We start from the raw sequence: 16,278 nt of genomic DNA on the forward strand, positions 1-16,278 counted from the left end.
TTCCAGTTTTATTTCCTTTTTGCTATATCGATTTAGTATGGGTAGTTGTGGTGTCATCAGTATACCTTCTCTGTAGCTGTAGTCATAGTATTTCACATAAAGAGCATTTTCCAAGGGATATCAGTACTTTCTTGTATAAATGGATCTTTTCGCCTGCTTCTGTTTCAGGTCATATGTGTGACTAAAATTCATGCTAAAGGCCTTGTTGTCTAAATGTGTTTTGGGTACAGTTCTTAATATTGCAGGTGTTTACATTCATGGCAATATAAAATGCTTCTTATGAGAAATAATGGAATGCTTACTTTCTAGCCTTAGGAATTTGGCCAGGACATACAAACAATTTATTTTTCATTTGTTTATAATCAGACAAGTTTATAATTAAGACAGTAACGGGCGTAAACATTCTTGCAGCTTTGCAGCTCATCTTTCTTGTTAACATCAAAGAGAATATTTGTGGTAGAAGACATAGCAGTCGGTAATAAGTGTGGGAGAATCAAGAGGATGCAGATCTTTAAATTTTTTTTATTTTTAAAGTCTGGTTATCCCCTATCCTCCTATCATCTGTGTATCTGCAATAAAGGAAAAGCATGCATACTTTTTTTTTTGTTATTATTCCAAATGCCGTAGATAAAAATGATAGCTATACACTGGTACCACATTCTGTGTGCATCCCAGACCACCAGAGATATGAATGAAAATGTACAGAGACTATATAACCATTGTATCAATATCCTATTTCTAGAAATGACTAGTGTAAATTGCCCTTTTTCTGATGAATCCATTGCACTAATCTGTAGCCTGCGTGGTCCAACTATGGATTAAATGAAGAACATGATAAAGCTGAACAGGAATCCTGGCATAGGATAATAGTATTTTGTTTTGCATAGGAGATGTGTGTGGGTGAATATATGTGCATTCATGCATACATGTGTATAAATATATAAAGTGTTTTGGATTTACTGTGTCTGAGAACAAAGCCCAGTATGTGATGGACCTTTTAATTTAAGGGATTGTGCATCTTCTGTGTCAGTTCTGAGACAGTTGAGGTCAGCTGAAGTATCAGTCCTGGAGGGTCACTGGTATGTAGGAGAGTTGCCAGCACCACAGTTTCTCTTAAGGGCCCTCTGAATCTATGATTTGATTCCTCTCTCAGCTTGGTCCAAATTAGTGTGTATTGTTGGCTATGAAGCCCATTTGTATCTGCAACAACTAGGGACATTTGTCTGGGGCTGTGCATACCTGCTGGAAGGTTCTGGGGGGTTGTGAGTTTCAAGGCCTTAAAATAATTATGTAGAGTAATGACTTCCACTGATGAAATGTTACCAATTTGCTGATTTTTGTCTTGGTTTATGTCTTTAATTATGTGCCAGTGGTGTTAAAAAGCTGAGATTTGGATGTCCATATATTTTACACGTAATTTAAAACATAAATAGCTAACCATAAGAATCTTCTTGTAAAAAATGGAGAGAGAGAAAGAGAAAAAAAAAATATCAGTCTGGTTAAAAGCTAGTGGTTCTTATTAAGAAAACAGCGAGTTACTATTGCTGCCTCTGATATACATAAGTCTCTTTAGAACTAGACCTCAGAATAAATTGCGAGATCAGAGACTAAATTAAAATCTTCTAACACTCGATCCTCATGTATTTTTAAGGAAGTGATCTATTGCAAGAACTCTTAATGTATGAAGTCTTGTTAAGGTTAAAGTCTCTGCAGACTGAAGTTCATTTATTGAGTAAGAAACCCAGCTAACAATAAAAGCAGGTAATTCCCAATGATATTGTCACAAATAATTAAAATAAATTTGTAGTTAGAACGTCTTCAATGTATACAATAAATACTAGCCTCTCTTTTTACTATTACATTGTTTCATAATTTTCACAGAAATAATGTAGTTTATTTTGCAAAAAACTAACCTTCGTGTCTTGTGCTAACTAATACTCAATACTCTTAGCATTTTCTCATTCTGTTGATTCTCACTTAGGTATTCATAGAAGGGTGTTTTTTTTAACATGCCTTAAAATGCTCAATAAACCTTCCTTCAAATAAGCTTGTTTTGAGTACTCTCAGAGGGAGATGAAGCTGTTCTCCCATGCTTCCCGTGCCCTGGATATGTGTAGCTGACCCTGTCAGCTGATGCTGCATTGTTCCAGGTACAAATAGAAAGATAAATCAGTAAATCTGATCTTGTCTTACCTGTTGCAAAGTGAGAAATGAGGCATTCTGAAAACAGATGCAAACAGATTCAAATTTGGTTTGCTTATTTCTAATTTCTCAGTTTCTGGCCCAGGGAGTGTGGTGTTCTCAAATCCTCAGACCAGCAGGGGGGAAAGGCTGACCCAGTGCTCGTTACATTTCTTGAAAGTTAATTTACGTGTATTCAGGTGAAGAAAAGAGGTTTGGTTGTGTGGTTGTTTTTTTTTTTTTTTCCTCAGCTGCAGTTTTCTTTGTAATTCCACAAGAAACAGAGTAATTTGGACTTCTCCTACCAAAAGCTTTAAACCCACCTGTGAAAAGCAGATTGTCTTGTACACAAGAGATCTTAACTTGACTGGTGAGAAATGAATACAGAAAATGGACAGTACAGTTGCTCCAATATTAAATTGCTCTTGCAAACCTTTCAAGTCTAGATTTCTTCCCAGTCCACGGGAAATGACTGATAATCCTTTTTTTTTTTTGTTTTTCCTTTTCTTTTTTTTTATTCCCCAGAGAAGGAATGTACTGAAATAGAAATACAGTAGGTAACATAAAGATTAAAACATATCCTCAAGTTAGTTAATTCATTGGAAAGGTATTGACTTTCTCTTCCAACTAAGATGATAGTAATAAAGCCGGGAAAGTTAATTGTAGGAGAGGCTGCTTGCCTCATACTTGCATTGCTATCAGTTCCTTAGAATACCGCCAAACTTAAAAATATTTGGGATGAACTTCCAGTGCTGAGCATATTTTTTTCAGACTTACTGTGATAGGGCAACTTCAGTCAAAACAGCTTTTTCTGCAAAAAGAGCAGCTTTAACACTTAGGTATTTTCTAAATTTTGGGGACTTTATGCTTGTTTAACTGAAACCTTTTTCTATTCGGTTCTCTAAATACAATTCGTTGTTCATATACTCAGTTGGCTGATTGAACCTCCAGCTGAAAAGTGATTGCAAGATGAGTATATGTCCATTATAATTCAGACATTTTTCTGGTAGGTTCTAAAAAAATGTCTGCAGGCTTAAATAAATATGGTGGTGGTCTTAAGTGTGTAGCTCTTTTTTCTGTGTACATAATACCTGTGCAAAAGGCCCTATAAGAAAGAGTGGCTTAGCTCTAGCTAACATTGTAAAAAGAAATTTTATTTTGAAGATTTAAGGAACAAAAGGAGCTTGCAAGGAATAGCATGAGAAGGTAATTGAATTCCCTGGGTAACCAGGAGAAAGGTAGGCAGTTGTGTTACTTTTAGAGTATTTTGGGTAAGTCTTAATCTTTCTATTATTTTGATATGTCATATTCTTTATTTTCCATAGATATTATATTTTTACAAATTACCAAACAGGTTACCAAATATTTTCATAGTCTCATAATATTACTTGAGTACTTCCAATAACTTGCTTATATTAGTAATCAATGAAACTGAATTTTTAAACAAACAGTGATTAGCATACATGAATTCTCATTGTCGGAAGCTACATACCCAGCTTAAACAAAATCTGAGACAGGTAGTCATCAGAAGAGTTGATAGTTCCTATGTTTAAAGCATTAGGAGTGTAATTTCTGTGGAAGTGATGAAATGAGATTGGGTGATTTTTTCCCACCTACTTCAAAAACCTGTTCTGGATGAAAGTGTTGTTTCTGTAAGTGCCTGTGTCCTCTCCATCAGATATGGTGGGTGCCTGCTTCTGGGCACCCACTGTCTAGCAGGTTGAAGTCACAGGATGTGACCTGCATAGCCATAGCACTTGAGACTGGAACCAGTGGCTGTTAAATTGACTGGGAAGAGGTTTGCTGCTTTTAACGGCAGAACTCAGGACACCTCTTCCATAAGCATAAGTGTCTTCTGTGTTCTTGCTTTCAAAATGCATTAGGAATTATTCTTCCTAATAAAAAGAAGTTTCTTCATTTCACTGTCAGAAATAAGAATGGCCTAGTTATTTAAAACTGTTAAATATATGCAAGCAGAAAACAAAAATTAAATCTTACAAGTGAGGTTTTACTAAAAATGTTGACATTGGAGGAAATAAAATAAAGTTATCTCATACTCCAGATACATTATTTAGTGCTGAATTTTGAAGAGTGTTGGTGTTGAAGCTTTGTATTTTTATTTACACCAGCAGCCCAATCACTACAGTTCAGAAGAGCATTAGCAATGTGTAGCTGTTTCTGACAGATGCCACACTGGAGATCAGATGAGTTGGGTGATTGCTAATAATGTTTTGTACCTGTGTATGCAATTGATGGCAAAGCATCCTCAACCAACTAGTGACTGAGCTGTGTAAGTCCAAAGCATAGAGTCATTCTTGTGTTTTGGGACCTAAAGCTCTTTCACCATGGACATGTATGTTATTTCTAAATTAGACACATTGGTATTTCAGCTTATTCCTGTTGGAGCAGGTCTTGAAATAGCAGGATGGCAGATTGACTGCTGTTGCAATTTTTTTTTTCTTTAAATTGTCTCTTTTTAGGAAGTACTGTAATTTCTGAACATCATCGTTTTTCATGTATATGTGTTTGTGTATTTATTTCTTTGAAAGAGAGTGGTCAAAATCAGGGTAGAAAGGGGATGTGACAAAGGTGTCAGTATTCTCATTTGAAATGTTAGTATGACATCGCAGTTCATCAGAGACAGATGAATCTGTTCATACAATTCTGTCTTTTTATTGTATATTCTGTGTGGTTTTGATACTTTCAGGGAAATATATTTAAGAAGCATGCCTCTTTTAAGCAAATTAAAGGCACCTCACAATAAATGGATCTTAAAGGTACCTGCTGCCTTCTCCCCTAAGAAGTACCCACAATTTTAAATACCATCATTCTGGACTTAGCTCTGTGGAGAGAATTCCTCGGTTAGGTATTTGACGTGCTGTGGGGTGTGCCGTCTTGCATCTCCAAGTGACTTCTGCCTTGGTGTACCTGAGACATAGTACTGCATTAGTGCTAAACAGGCTTCAGGTATGTCCAGTGGAATGGACTGGACAACTTTCATTAACGGTTTAGTCTCCTTGTCTAATGATTCTTGTGACTCCCAATGTTTTCTCTACCCATGCTCCAGCAATTTACAGGCATGCTCAGTGAGATGGCTGGGTGATACGGCAAGTTTTCTTTTCTGTGAACAAGTGACGGTTATGAAACCAGATCCCAGCGTTGGCATTACTGCTGCAGAGCACAGATCAGTTGAACTATTAAAGCTGATTTAAAACTCCTCATTGAATTTTGCTGCTTCCTGGAGTTCTGAAGTAGTGCTCTCCGAGTCCCTTAGCACTCAGAGCAGCCCACAGGTTGGTCAGTGTGTGGCTGTAGGATCCAGACAGCCTGTAACACAGCCACGGAGACATTTGATCAGGAACTTTACCTTTGCTCCGATTTACCAGTCAGTAAGTGACACTTGCTTCAGACAATCTGACTCGTAAAAACTGCTTAGAGGACAGTCTTTAATGTTGCCTTTAACATTGGACCTTGAGTGAAGAAGATCTTCAGGTAGCCTGAGAGGAGGGACATTTTGGGTATGCTTTTAAGAAACCAGGTTTAGATGCTGAGCAGAACCCTACCAGTTTTGAGGTCATTATCTCTCGTCTCATGTGTTTATAGACTTTAGGTAGTTCCAGCCTTATGTGCCTATCAGGGGACTGTAGCAATCCTTGAGATTGGTAACAGAATAAGAGGTGGTGGTATGTTGAAGATACTGGAGCCCTTTCACAGGTATATCTGGTATTTGATTAAATCTAAGCATGTGATATTCAGGATATGATTCTTCTGTTTTGTTGGGCTTTTTAAAAATGAATTCTTCTTTTAAGGAAGAGAACTGCTTCTGCTATAAGAAAACTCCAGTGTGCATGCTGTTGTTGAAAAGTAAATTTAAGGGCATGTTATTTTTAATGTAAATGTGGAACTGCTGGTCACGGGCGCACAGACTGGTCTAAATTCATAGGTTCATGCAGCACTACTGCTCTGACTACAAATACTGATTATAGGATAATATTGTAAAGAAAGTGTAGTCTGCCCTTTTCTCATTTTTTAGATACAGTTTAGCAGCTAGACCTGAAATTAATCAATGCCATTTGACCACTCAGCTCCCTGTAGAAGAGCTCCACAAATCACAAGCAAGTCTAGGGCTGCTAAGATGGTTGGCGTAATCAGAAGGTACATCTATAAAACTGGTTTTGTACAACCTGGGTTCAAGCAATTATCTGGCCTTTCTGATGTTTTCTTTAATCTCAGTTCTCTTGAGTATTATTGGACAATTAAATTGTGCGTCCACAAAATTCAGGTTTAGTAAACTGGCAGCAATAAACAATTAATAAGCATGAAAGAATTTAAGTGTATATTAGATGTAATTGTAACAGCTGTGTGATATATTATTCTCAGACTCTGGAATGAGGTGCCGGGACTGACATGAGTTGTTCTGAGTATTCCCTGGATTAAAAATTCTGCCGTTTGAATTCTGTCATGAAATGGTTGGCATCCCAACAATCACGACAAGTGTATGTTGGCAAGGAATTAAAAATGGTGGTCCCTCTGTAGTTTTCCAGGACGTTTACTGCCTGGGGATGGTAGACAGTTGTAGCTGTTACTAATGCCGTTCTGTTGTCTGTGTTGCAGCTGATTTCTAAAACAAAGCAAGATTGGTTGCATATTCCACTTAGTAACAGCAACTGCTACATTTGGTTTTCTTTGACCGTTTTCTGACAATGGCGTTTCCATGTGCCCACTTCTTTTTTTGGTTGTTGTTTTGATAATAAGATTAAATCTGACTCTGAGATCTCTCTGCCTTAAAACTGCAGTAAGGGCTGCTTGAAAAAGCTTGACCCTCCTAAAATGTTTACCCTCAAGAGGAGATACCTGATTTATTTATTTATTTATTTATTGTTTTGGATCTGGCCTCATCAATGCAATTTTACTTCTTCAAACAATTGACCCTGCAGTTCATTATAGTGCAAGATTGGAACTCTTCTATAACTTTATTTTTAGTGACAATTACATTGAACCTTAAAATCAACTCACATTTGTGAAAAGAAAGGTTTGCACCAAGCCCAAACCTTAGCCCTTAAAGTTTGCTGTCACTTATGCTTCCAAGCGGGGCACCAGAAGATGGAATTCCAGCACCTTTGTTCTGAGAGAAGACCAGCTGGATGTGAGGTGCTCTTTGGTGGTGTGGCTTGACAATATTTCTCTATGACTGAATCAAATTAAGCATACAGTAACCTCACAAGCTATTTCAATTTTCACATCTTTTCAGTATTTTCACTTGCTAAGTACGTTAAACAGTGTTTTTACCACTTTGAAGCATAGCATTGTTTGGCTCGTGTACTTGACCTGAGGATGCTGTGTCTGTTTTACCCCCTCTGGGGGCGGTTGTGTGTGACCCATTTTGAAGTGCTGGCTGTCATGTGAATGTTCATGGCCACCTCCACCTACAAATCGAGGGTGCATGGTCGGAGAACACTTTGATGCCGTGCCTCAGGTGGGTGCACCCTTGGTGGTGACTCAGTGGAGCTTCTCAACCTGAGGCAACAAGGCACTCTGCCCCTGCAAAGCAACTCAGCCCAGCAGGAGGGACTGAAGGGGAGCTTTGTTTCTACAGATTTTAGCATCTTTCTAGAGCAGAGCCTCTGCCTGTTTTTCAGAGCTTATGTACTTGATTAAAACATGATTTCCCTTCAGCTTCTGGAGCCAAGAAGCTCTTAGAGGCATGAATTAATGGGGAGACAGGTTGTGTCTGCTACAGAGTGGAGGAGCTGTGCTGCAGAAGAGAAAAGTCATTCTACTAGGTGATTTGTTAAGTTCAAGCAATGCTTCCAGAAATTTTCGAGCAAGAGTCTTTATCTGCACTTGAGACTGACACCATCACTTCTTCTTAGGAAGCTCTCCCACTAGAAAAGGTTGTAGTTTTCTTAAACATGACTGTGAGAAGTCTAGGAGAAGAAATTTAATACTTAGGCAGGAGGCAGGTGAAGGAGAATACTTCAGAAGATTTGGAGGTGTCTGCCAAGCTCATCAGAACAACCTCCTGTTGCAATGGCTGTGGCAACCCAACGGGAACTTGGAAAGAGGAGCATAGTTTGCCAGTTTGAAAAACTAGGTATTTTGTTCTTGTTGTACCTGACTGAAATATCCAAGTATTATATGTAGGAAAGCTCTCTGAATATCTGTATTAAAGTTAGCTGCAAAAATATGGAGCCCTCATGTTATTTACCTAGCATATTGTGCATGGTTAGCATCAGGCAGACAGAGAGAGACCTGCAGAGAGAAAAAAATCTGATTAACAACACCTAGAAATGGGCAAATTAATCCCCTGCAAGGAATCAGACCGCTAGGAATGCAGAACTTCCGAGCCAACAAGATTCCATGTGTATGTGGAAGAATTGTATCTGTACATGAACTGACAAAGGGAATAAAAATGACAAAATGAAGGTACAGCTTTTTTGCATTTTCACAGCACAAAATGAAAGAGTGAAAAAAAATTGCCAGGAATGAATACACAAATGAATACCCTGGAACAGCTGAGGAAAACATTTGAGGAAAATATACACGAGGTAGCAGAGGGGTACTTTTCTCTAAATCCCAAAAGCAAGAAGCAGAGAAGAGGATAGATGCTTGCATCGTGTTGCTGAGGATTCTGGCATGCACATGTACTTTAGAAACATAAAAGGTCTCCTAATTAGAGACAGGATCATTTGTGGGACATGTGATTCCAGTTTATAGGAGGAATTGTGGAGAAAAAGACATCTAACCCTAAAGGAATGAATCAAAGAACAAGAGCAGCTGAACTGTCCAGGGAAAAGGAGCAAAATGATGGCCGCTCTTGCAATATGCAGGCTATGCTTAAAGTGAGTTCAGGAAATGGGGTAGAGACAGGGTCGTGAAGGACGCTGCTGTGGCAGTGTGCTGGTATGCTCTTCCGAACACATGCTGGAAGGGGTGTGGAAATCATCATTACTGAGGTCTCAGTGCTGCATGCAGCCTCTTTTGTGAAAAAGCTTAAAGTTGTGGAGAAATTTCCAAGGTATGGGGGGAAACTTGCAGCAAGACTTAAAGCAAATTCAACATCTTGTAGCACGTGCCCACTGCAGAAAGTGGTCGCTACTTATGTTTTCAGCTAGTGATTGCAGTAACTGTATTTGTGCTACACTGATGGATCCAGCAGCCACTCCGCTGGCAGTGGGAACATGGAGCCAGCCAGCAGCATGGCTGTGGCAAGGGACAGCAAGGCACCGCTGGGAAGCAGAGGGCAGGACAAGTGCAACCAAGGTATGTGGAGGCAGCCAGCTAGGAGTGCTGGTGACATGAAGACTGTGAGCAATGCACAAAAGCAAAGTAACATTAGAGGCTGGTAGGAACAGAATCACAAGGGTGTAATTCTGCAGTGAGCAGTGGGACTGTGCGTCTGGCTGATGCTTCGTGGGCTCTCCTGTCCTTCGCCAGAGAAAAGCAGGCAGAAGGAAACCAACAGGCAGTATGATGGTGTTGCAGCAAGGCGAAAGCAAGTTCTGTTTCAGCAGAACAGGAAACAAGAGGCTGTTCTGGAGCTCAGCATGTATGAAGGAATACGAAACAACGCTGGCCCAAGTGGGCTGGTGGAGAAGGCCAGCCTTTTGGTGTCTTTGAGTTAGCAGCCGCTAGTTAGTCACCAAATGTTTGCATGAAAAGCACAACAGCTGTCAAAAGAAAAGTTGTGGTGACCCGTCTGCAGTTCAGAGAGAGAAGTAGGAAGATAATGTTTGAAAGAGGCACCAGGAAGTTAATCTATCTGAGCATGACCTGAATGTTACCCCCATTTTTTCTGTTTCTGTACACCGTTCTGTAAAGAAAAGCCAATTATATTTTAGAAGAATAGGGGCCTCTCATGTTGTTATTCATCATGTGGTACATGAAACACTAATGCTAGCTCAGAAATTGTGAGTTAACCTTATTCTTTCATCACATATGATCATCTCATCACTAGACTGGTGACTGCTCAAAGCTGCCTGAAAATGGTTGGGCCCCAGACAACTAAACTTTTATACATTGGTACAAAAGCAGCAAAGAAGATGAGAAGGAAAACTGATTGTCCCAAGGGACAGAGCATAGTGGTTTGGTTAGTTCTGCTTAGAAAATCACTTGTGGCTTTTATAATGAGGAACTTAAGGTTTGAATTTTCAGACTTATTAGCTGTACATTTGTTTGTTTTTTATTAACTTAATATACTGTGTGCTACAGTTTCTTTGGGGTATTGAGTGAAGTGATGGATTCATCCAGTTTAGCTCTAAATGCACAGGCTTTCTTTCTCATAAAACTTTGAAGAGATTAGGGTCTCAAATTTCCTGAATTACAATTCTATGATTTTATTTTACGCCTGTATATTTTTGGTACAGCAGCTAATGTTTTCTGTCCTGTTTCATTTCTGAGAATATGTGCTTCTGGCTAATGTAGAAGGGTAATGTAGTTTTTGTTTGTTCTCCTTCTTGACTCGTGAGAATTAGAGTTGTCGTCTTATATGAGCAGACATAGTTAAACTACTTCTGTCTACAAAAGAATCCCTGGTAGTTTCCAATGCCTTAGCTTTCTGCTCCAATAGAACAGAAAAACAGGTTTTAAAATGTCTGAGAAAGATGTGGTTATTAAGCTAATACAGTATTCTTCATCTAGCAGCTAAAAATCTTGACTGTTAACAGTAATTAAATATAATTGCATCAGTAAAGTTGGTGTTAAAAACCAAACCCCCGACTTTCATTAGACACTGTCTTTAGGAAACCCTGATTCCTTGAGTTAAAAAGTTGTATGTAACATTGCTGTTTTATTTTGGGTACTGCTTTGAAGGATTCTTAAACCCAGGAATATGTAGAAAGAACAACTGAACCATAGGAGAACAAATACAGTTATGAATTTTTCTGCTAGGTTTTTTTATATATCTGCAGTACATGTGGTTTGTTCAAAAAGAAAATTGGGCAACCCCCTGAAAAAATAATGGAAAAATATTCACCCATCTTAAAGATCTAACCAAATAATAAAGATATTTGCAAGAAAAAAACAAGTGAACAAACCACCAGCTATGTGCCAGACAAAATTTTCATTGAATAGAATGGAAGGACTCCCAGTATTGAATTAATTTTATTTTTTTTATTACTTTTCAATTTGAAAGGGGATCTGTTCAGTATTTTAAGATCTGAAAAACAAAGCTGATAAACTTTTCATCTTATTTTCATATATTTAAAATCTGAGCAATGTCATGTCTGTAAGACTACACAATTTTTATAGAGGTTTTAAAATTTCTCTTAAGTTACATGATCTGAAAAAGTTCTTTCTAGACAGTAAGATGGTAACAAATTAAGCAGTTTTGGTATAATGCAGAATGCCACATGCTGTTCTGAATCCTTGGAGCTGAACTGGATATTTCCAGATTTGGTTTTATTCTGTAGATTGTGAGAAACGATGTAAACTGAAAGAGGACTATAAAACCTCCTTCAGTGAAATACTGAAAATTACAAAATAATACAATTACATAGCTTTGTCACTGCCAATGTTAAGCGTTACTGCAAGTATTTATTACAAGAGCCTCAGTTACTACTGAGAGAAAAGTATAACAGTGAGCCCTGTTTACATACACTCTAAATGTGTTCCAGAGGAATGATGATATATTTTTTGTGGGTGTTCAAGAGAAGTGATAATTATGAAGCAGAGAACACTATTGATAATGTTTCCACTGGGAAATGCAGTAAAAATTTATTTAGCTGGTATGCTAAACAAAATCGAAGCAAAGTTTAAGTCCAGATCTTGAGGTGGCCTGTGGTGAGGCGCTAAACTAAATGCTGATGTATCTTCATCACATTTAGGCACTTTCTGCTTTTAAGTTATTAATGTTTTATTAATTATTTAAGTTATTAATTACAACCATGACAATGTGTTGATATTTAGGGCATTTGATGAAATACTCAAAGAATGTAAGTGTGTAGATGCAAGGTAGATGCACTATATGAAACAAAGATAGTGTCGATGATGGGAAACAAGTCCCTTGTGAATTTATTATTCCTATTCTGCTTAACTACTTGTCTTTTATTTTGAGAATCCCAATGTGGAAAAATATTTTTATAATCTGTGTTTGGCATTTTTGGCCCTCACGCGATTTTGATTCACGAGTTGAAATGGTGTTTCCATGGAAATCAGCTGAATTGTTGATGAGCTTTGAATTTCTCCCACAAATCAAGGCAACTGGGGGGACATCATCTAGGCTGATTTTGTCCATAATGTTGGCCATAGTATTTTCCCTTTTATCCCATATAAATGGGAACTGTATTCCAGTGATGATTTAAGTCAAGATTCCCAAATATTACCGTTATTACAAATTCTCTTGTATCAAGAGAAACACAAATTTACCAAAAATAATAAAAAAACCCCAAAACAGTATGGCATGTACACATGTGCTTGACATCCTGGCAACATACAATGCTCAAAAAACCCCCCAGGGACAGCTGCAGTCATAGTCACGATTACTTTTTAAGTTTCTACAGCTAATCTACCTTATTTTTAGTGATGTTGAGTTGCAGCTGTAGAACCTTCATTCATGGCCTGTTTCTCTTCCAGTTATTACTGAGGTATTTGACAGACATGTTTGAGTTGAAAGGGGCTGAGTGTCATCCACATAAGTGCCTGATGGACATAAACCTCCCTCGTTACCTTCCAGACATGCTGAGCAAGAGGAAAAGCAACATGTGGCCCAAACTTGTCAGAGGATAGCAGTTTGGTTTTTTTGCCAGATTTCTAGAAAAGAAAAAGCAAGTCGGCAACTCTTTAAGATTTCTAGAGGAGAGGACACTGCCTGCAGTGTCTCCTGAGGACCAGTGTTAAAAGCAATTAGATATGCTGCAATCACTTAATACATGACCATTGCAAGTTCTCGGGAGGGTACCACAGAGTACTGTGACCTCTCCGTGTCTGTCCTTTCATCAGTTTGGGCAAATAGAGCTACTCTGTTCATATGCTTGAACTTGTTGGCATTCTGAGTAATTTTGTCCAGAAGTAGAAGTTCAGTCTGTGGGCAGTTGTCCAGTTGTCAGCATCAAATGACTTCTTGAGTGACAGCTGTCAACAACTTTCTCAGCAAGAGCCAGCAGATCTGCCTCTGGTCTGTGCTGTCACCGCTAGTAATAGGTGTAGTTTTTCTCTGATGACTTTCAGTACAGCTGAAACAAAAAATAAACACTGTATTTTTTAGAAAATCTGAAAAAAAACCCCAGTAAAAATACTGATTGGTAGCTTGGGAAGAAAGGTTTAGGCTAAACTTATTTTAATTAGAATAGTAAGGAAAAGTAAAACTCAACATGCCAGCTCTTGTTGTTTCCTTAGCTCTAACTCATAACTCAAAGAAATGGATGCTGTAGGAATTGGTTACTGTGGGGAGGGTGGAACAAGAATACATTTGTTTGCTGCTTTGAAAGTGTTTGTTCGTCAGGCATTCGGGTGGGAGGATGGCAGTGAAAACAGACCCTTCCCCGCACTGGAAATGCCAGGTGCTGTACTTCAGCAATATTCAGATTCTGAGTGTATTTCTGGCTTTCCTTATCTTTGATCCTGCCATTGAATCCGCGGGGGTGCAAAAATCCACCCACACAGATCCGATTTTGAAATCCTGGCCTTAATTATTTATGGATTGGTTTGGACAAGTTACCTTTCTCTGTGCAATAACCACAGTTATTACCAGTAATACAGAACTATCTCAAACATACATACATTATGTATGTACATAGTTTTTAAATGTTGCCTTGATTAATGTGTTTCGAGGCTTAACTGAAATTCTCATTATTCAGCCTTGCCCTGTGCTGCTTTTCAGCTGACCAGCTGGCCTGGTTCTATAGCAATTACTTTTCAGAAAAAAACTAGCTCATAATATTTATAACCTGAAAGCAGTCATAGAACTAAAGGAAGAACGTATAGGTTTGTACACCTTGCAACAAGAGGCTAGTGTTTTGTTAAACTGCAAATGGACTGTATTAGTTTCTCTGCAAAAAACAGGACTCCCCCCCTTTTTTAAATGTTTCTGGGCCCTATTCATAAGACTAATCCACCTCAAGTTAGATTGTTTTCATCTGCATATAAATAGGTGAATCTCTTATGAAAAAAACCCACTTTTAACCAAGGATGGTAAATTTCATGAAACAAAAAAAATAATCAGAATTTTGCAGCAAGATCTGACATGCCAGTGCCATTACAGAGCCTGGAAATGCCAGCCAGGCCCGCATTTTAATTAGAGTAAGGCAAACTTGGTGACTTTTATGTGTTTCGCAAAGTCTTTTTTCTCCTTCTTTTCACCTTACTTTGTCCAGAATTTTTGATCGTAAATTAATGCTGATATATTTGCTGTCATAATGCTTACAGACAGGTTTGCAGCACTTGAGTGTTGCTTTAAATTTGGATTCTTGTCCTCATTTTTGTCCCTTAGTAGATCAGGGTCAAAGAAACACACTCTCTTCAAATGTTCCTAGTTAGGATATGGCAAGCTAGGTAGTTTCAATTATTGCATGTTCTCAGTTGGAAGTCAATTGAAAATTAGCAGAAGCTTTCAGGTAATTCCTGTGCCTACTTAGAACTGTGTAAAACGGAGTTTTATTTCAAATCAGAAATCGGTACCCCAGGTTTCAATGAGGTGCTGTCCTGGTACTCTAAAACATGCTCTTAATTCTCAACTGGCTTGTCAAGTTTTAGATTGGCAACCAAACCTGGTAACAGCTGAATGTGTTCTTCATAAGATTTCAAACACTTGTCCTTCTAAAAGGTGGAGTAGAAGACTTGTCTGTCACACCTCCTACATGCTTCTCCATCCAGGGAAACTGACCTCGTGCTTAAAGCAGAGGGCTGGGGCTGGGGCGGTGCGGGCTCTGCTCTCAGCTGTGCCGCAGCCTTCCTGCATGGCCTCGCTAGGTCACTTACCTCCCTGTACCTTCCTTTCACCATCACATAAGACTCTGCTACCTCGTGAAAGGTCTCTTTGTTAATGTGTGTTGAGCATGCAGGTGTTTCAGGTGGAAGGTGATGGAAATACAAAATACCATTCCTAAATATTCTTTGCTGCCTGCAGTGCATTGAGCAGTCATCTGCAAGAAGACTGTTTGCATTTTCTCTCATGAGGTAGTAGCACTAGTTTTGATTTTCATCAAGTTTTCATGTATGTTTTAGGATCTGAGATTTTGGTCCAGTGTGTTATGGATGTGGATTGCAATCCCAGTCTCAATGTCCAAAACAGTTCTAAAGTCACAGGAAATGCTTGTTTTGCATATGTTATTATTGAGGAAAACTAAATGGCGATAAAAGTATTCTAAAATGGAAAAAAACTTCCTAGTAAAAGTCATGCTTATGCAAGTGACCTCTCTGAAAATTATAAAACCTCACAAAGCACTGTGTATGTTTCATAGGAAATAGTATACTCGCCTTTCAATAAAGAGTATTTATAATTTTTAAAAATAAAACATAGCATTGGCATTTTTCCAGGTTATTAAATAATGCAAAAGACTTTTTCTAGGTCTGTACAGTTAATTTGTATTTTGGAGTCATGGTTGTGTTTAGTGCTTCTTTACAAAAAACATTTCTCCAGCTTTTGGAATTGCATGTTCCAGAGTTTTGGTACTCTGTTGCAGCCTGTCCTGGAACTAACTGTTTTGTAAGCCTGAATTAAACCTCTTGAAGGGATTCTCAGTCTTCTCTGGAAGATGTAATGAAAAGTAATAGTAAGCTAAAGCAGAGGGTCTATTTAAGGCCTTTAATGATAAAAAGCAAGTTATATAATAGGGAAGAATTTTGCCCTTAATATAAGCGTGCAATATTTTTTTCCCTACAGCATTACCAGGTTCTATCGTGGATTGTACAGATATTACAAAACATTTTTTTTTTTTTTTTTTTTTTTAGATTATGAGCCAAGGTTTAAAAATTACTAGTAATTCCGGATATGTCAGTGCTGGAGAACCAAACTTAAGACCTTGCTGATACCCCTTCCAGAGGTTTCAATTCTGCGCAGGAGATCCACCTATAAAGTGTCGCAGGTTGGGATATTAAAGTCCAAACTTGTCCCCTTTCAGCCTTTGACCTGCTATAAATATATACTTGCCTGTTAATACA

At 38.3% G+C, this 16,278-nt stretch overlaps 1 long non-coding RNA gene across 1 annotated transcript in view; it reads left to right on the forward strand.

Moving 5' to 3' along the window:
* The window catches only part of LOC119149431, an 82,245-nt gene that overhangs the window by 21,230 nt on the left and 44,737 nt on the right, over window positions 1-16,278 (forward strand). The gene's annotated exons all lie outside the window — the stretch shown is intronic.

The sequence above is a fragment of the Falco rusticolus genome, chromosome 5, assembly GCF_015220075.1.
Source record: "Falco rusticolus isolate bFalRus1 chromosome 5, bFalRus1.pri, whole genome shotgun sequence".
Lineage (NCBI taxonomy): Eukaryota > Metazoa > Chordata > Aves > Falconiformes > Falconidae > Falco > Falco rusticolus.